Here is a 5,851-nt window from a genome sequence, read left to right on the forward strand (position 1 = left end):
CTATCTGATCCTGATCCGTACACCTCAGTAATGTGAACGCTGGGAAATGAATAAAAGAAAACAGTATTTCTCGATTTCTTTTATAAGCTATCTGCTTCTGATTCGTACACCTCAGCACACATAAAACAATGTTCACAATAAGTAATTATTTATTTATCGTACACGAGAATAATATTATTCTCAATTTCTCAGAGTACGCCATGTTTTTTTTTTTTAACGCCTGAGTAAATAATCCGTACTATTTACTATTAAATCCAATGCATTTGATGCCACGTAAGCATGATACTGGCAGAAAAATTGTGAAGCTTTGATAATATTAATGCATATTGAACACTATATATGATGTACCTATATTTATTAAGTACGATTTGCTGTGGCGATCAACTTGAGGATATACTATTTATTAGTCGTACACAGTTGTCTAAAATATAATAATATATTACATATTAATATCATCATCATCATCATTGTCGTTCTGGTTCCATGTGTTGTCGCCCTTATGGTCGAATTATTGCTTGTTTGGGTAAAACTTGTCTGACTTTTGTTGGTTTTCCCGTTTGGTATCTTAAATATATGTTATCCATTCAAGGCCGTAACTGGAACAAATTTTCAGGAGGGGTTTAAAACCATAATCATATATTTGTATAATACATAAAACCAACTAAAATAAAAATGTATACTTATATTATAATTGTAATTATCTGGTTTTTTTTAACTTTTTTATGCATCATATATTTATATGTGTGAGAAATGTATCCAATTTTAAACTAGCTGGGCGCTGATGACGGCCATCGGTTTAACAACTTCGCTGTCTCGCAACCGTACTGCATAATTACACTAAATTTGTACCCTTTTTGGAGCATCATTGAATGATTTTTTTATTAAAACATTGAAAATGTGCAAATTATTTGTGAGTTGAACAACCTAAGCACGGCAATTTTTTTCAAATCTATGCCATTATTTTGCATGTTATTACTTATTTGCAAGTATTTGAAAGTCTATTTTTAGAAAAGGCTCTCGCCGAGAAAATCAATAAATTAAAAGTTGGACCAACTTCACCTATACCCTACTTATTTAGACCCAGAACTTCGAAATCGGTATCAAACGAATGCTAACGATTTGCAAGTATTTGCAAGACCCTTTTTGAAATTTGCAAGTCCCTCAGGTGGCTGCTATAAACTTTTTAAATTGTGAAGTGGGCTCACACATTTTGGCCTAGAACTTCAGACTTGGCACCAAAAAAAAGCTAATGATTAGCAAGTCTAAAAATATTAATTCTTCAGTAGAAGGTACCATACTGGTATTGTGCACAGTGCCTAATTTCCCATTTTGCTCGTACCATATTTTATATTGTTATACATTTATTATATTGAGTGGTTAAAATCGCCACTTTTATTAGGTATATAAAAGATAGGTAAACATTAAAACTATAATAACTTTTATTACCTATATAACATGTGTATCGCCACATTTTATTTGTAAGTTGAAGTGTCTGCTAAACGTAACTTATCGTTTTGTAGTATGTATTGTTTATTTATATTCGTGTTTGTGTGTGTGTGTAAAATTGGTACCATCTTTATTACCTACCATATTTTTCATAAAAATTCGTACTACACATTTTATTTAGGTATGTAGGTACAATGATATGACCTCATCTGCAGAACTCCAATATCATTATATTTTTTTTTCAATCAAATAACACATAATTATTTTTTGGGAACTACCAACCTACTTTTATTTTACAAATTAAAAAAATATACTTATAAAATATTAATCCGAAAAAAAATTCCACTATTAACAAATACTTTATTTTATAAATGATATTATTTCTTTTTATTTTTATTTATTCTTCAAAAATATAATGGGCCCCACTGATATATAATTTAAAATTTAACTGATATATTTTATTACTCATAAGCTGTAATGCTTAGACGTGCTTCCTGGAATACCACTGTTGTTGTAACACTGTAAGACAAGAGGATGAACTTTATTATGCCTTTTTTTGCCAGAAAGCCATTTAATAACAGCAGGATAAGAAACAAATTGGAAAGATTATATCTATATATATATTTATTTATTTATTTATTTTATAAAAAAAAAAAGGGGGCAAACATTTTTAGGTAGATACTCTTAAAAATAACCAATAATCTCTATACATAAAATGGATCCCTGTTTCCCTTGGTCATTGCATTACGCGTGAATGGCTCGACCGATTTCGCTAATTCTTTTTTTGTTGTATTCGTAATTGTCAGGAGAAGGTTCTTATGTTAAACAATTTTAGGAAAATCTACCGGAAAAGTAGAAAATTCGGATGTCAAATCAACAGTGGCGTCATCTGTCCAGAAAAAAAAACTAAATAATAAAAAATTTAGTTGCAGATTAAAATAATAATAGTGTATTGTATATTGCTTGTTATTGGTTACGGGCATGTTTGTTGATTTGTATTATTATTTTTTGTCAATATATATACATATTTCAACTATATAAATGTGAAATGAAAACCTTTGTACAGGGTAAACTCTGGAACTACTTATCAGATCTTCTTGATTTTTTTTTTAAACGAAAGAGTATATCACAAAGAAGATTTTTATGAAAGAACATTTTAGGAAAATCTACCGGAAAAGTAGAAAATCTGGATGTCAAAAAGACAACAGTGACACAACAGGTTAGGTTAGGATCATGTATTAATTGATTATATAAATCCACTATAGGTAGAATACGACAAACTTGGTATAACTTTGATACTTTAGAGTTAAATCATACACTCACGTACAAACAGCACGGGGTCTGTGATCTACCGCAGGTAGATTGCCTAACTGATAATATACTGCTGTGAATCAGAATTTTTATTTCGGCCTCTGGAAAAGTTGAGATTGATTTTGAACACCATACACCGAATATTAAATAATGAATTGAACAAAGTTTGAGTCATATAGAGTTGGTACATTTAACGGGCAACTAATTGTATGGGTTCAGCTAGTTTTTTTAATAAATTTTATATTTTACAATTTAAATTATGTTGAATAAGATTAATATTTTAATAAAACACGTCTTGTTTGAATTAATTTTTGTTGTGAACTTAAAAAAATTGGTCAAAGAATTCTTACTTTTTTTGGAGTAAGAAGTTTCATCATTTTCTATATTATAATCTTTTATTCGTATTTTTCTGATGAACTGAGTGCTTTTAATAGTTTTGGTTCATTTAACAAAAAAACATAAAAATCACTATAGGAATATTTTTTTAAATTTATTTTGAGAATTATAATTATGGCTTTGATAGGTACAAAAAATATTCCCTCTGTTGCTGCATTAGTTCCTGGCATTGCTAGAGAACATTCTACAATCTTCCAAAAATTACAAAATCCCTGTTTGAGCACCTCGTTACTTTTTGATTGTACATTAAATAACTCTAATTTGAGACGTGATAATGTAATTCAAGATCTTGGCGTTTTCTTGGACACAAAACTTTCCTTAAATTTTCATATTGACTATATAAGAAATAAATAATTTATGAAACTAGACATAATAAAACGCATGTGTTATGTGTAAACGTTTTTGCGACGAGTCAGTCCTTAAAATTTTGTATTTCGCACTAGTTCGATCTCACTTTGACTATGCTTCTTTAATTGGGCACATCAAAAAGATAATCCTACATCATAGTTGTCTACAGTAGTACAGTTCAGAATAACTTTCTTTAAAATTATATTATTACTTATAGGTAACTATACTTATACGAATTACAGTTAAAAATAGTAATAACTGCCTTAATACATATTTATTCTATTGGGCCAGGCGAGCCATTTATATTATCATTCTACTTTGTTCGACCATAAGGGCCGTGCATTATTATTGTATTTAAATTTTAAACCATTGTAATATTGTATTCCTGTGGTATGTTTATATATTTACACCATTAATTATTTTCATAATGTGTATTATACAGCAAAAAAGAGTTACCAAAAAACAATTTACCCGTTGACTCCTAAAAGCGCACACTTGCGATAAAAAAACAGGTTAAAACCACACAATTTTTAAAATTGTTGTATCAAAAAACCGCACACTTATGATTTTAATCCCAAAAAAGTATTAACTATTATAATACTTTATAATGTATATGTATGTATAATATGTATAGTTTAGAATTTATTATTTGTTCAAACAAAGAAAAATGTAGGTACGTATAATATATTCAAGATAAAAAAGCGGGTAAGTGGATGTCGCTCTTCTGTACAGTAGGTTCAAGTGAGTCAATGTATAATGGATTGTATTAAACCTCAATTTATATACTTAATTCAATGATATAATATCATTATATAAGAAAAACGATTCTAAACGGAGACAATTTATCAGTCTGGATTTTTTAAATTTTTATTATTTATTATAGCCTTTAAGTTGAATTAATATTATAATATTATAATTTTTTATTCATTGCTACGGTTCAACTTTCAATCCTTAGCTATAAAAGTTGAACATTTTATACATTTTTAACTACAAAATAATTATTAAATTTTAAATTTGATAAATGTTGTCAAAATTTGAACTTTAAATGCTTATAAAAAAAATTGTGCATATATATTTTTAATATTTTTTAACTGCTATTGTAACAATATATCAGGAGCCTTGCATTACATTTTTACGCTTTTTTACCCAACAAATAAAATTGTATTGATATTTATAGAAAAAAAACTAAAAAAATTGAAAACTGAAAATGTCCGTAAACAGCTCAAAAAGAGTCAAAATATTTTCAAAATTGTATGGTATATAGAAAATGAAAATATAAGCATTCAGTGAAATTTTCAAGTATCTACAGTCATTCGTTTTTTAATTACAACAAAATAAGAAAATCGTTACACGAGAAATCGAGTGAATATCAAATGTTGTAACAATATGAATTTCAGACGCTCATAAAAATTTAATTTAAGTTTCTTGTAGACAATTTTTTGTTTGATAAAAGTAGACAAACTTATGGATAATCCTGTATTACATTTTCAAATCTTAGATTTAAAAAGAAACATTTTTATGAATTCTCAACTCAAAATAATTTGCTAATTTTCGTGATTTTTCTGTATTTTGTCAAGATTTGAACTTTAAATGCTTATAAATAAAAACTGTGACTAAGGATTTTTAATTTTTTTCATCTGCCTTTGAAACAATAACCTAGAAGCCTTCTATTAAAATTTCAAGCTTTTTAACCAATAAATAAAATTTAATTGATATTTATAGAAAAAAAAAAAAAAATGGAAACTGAAAATGTCTGTAAACAGCTCAAAATTAAGTCAAAATATTTGGAAAATGTTATGGTGTATAGAAAATGCTAATATAAACATTCAGTCAAAATTGCATGTACCTACGGTCATTTGTTTCAGAGTTGCAACAAAAACCAAAATCGATTTTCTCGAAAATTTTGTGTAAAACATCCCGTTTTTCCTGAATTTTTCTTTTGTTTTTCACGTCACTTTTGAAAACAACGGGGAAATTTTTACTTTTGACCCCATCCAAAGTACCAACTAGATTGACTTTCCTATCAGAAAAGTTACTGTTGAAGAAAATCCAAGCACTTTTACTGTCCTAAAAGGTGATGACAGACACAAAAAAAAAACACAAAAAAAAAAAAACACACATCATTGTAAAATCAATACATTCATCGCTTTGCTCAGAATCTAAAATAAACACCATTGTAAAACCACTATCTTTCTCGCTCCACTCAGAATCTAAAAACGTTTTAAATTTTAAAAAGAAAGATTTAATCATGTTAATGACTTAAACGAATGATTATTTTTTAGTAACATAATCTTATTATCTTATATTCTTATCCGTTATTTAGCACTAAAAAAAGTGTGCAGTTTGTTAA

Source organism: Metopolophium dirhodum, chromosome 9, assembly GCF_019925205.1.
Source record: "Metopolophium dirhodum isolate CAU chromosome 9, ASM1992520v1, whole genome shotgun sequence".
Classification (NCBI taxonomy): Eukaryota; Metazoa; Arthropoda; class Insecta; order Hemiptera; family Aphididae; genus Metopolophium; species Metopolophium dirhodum.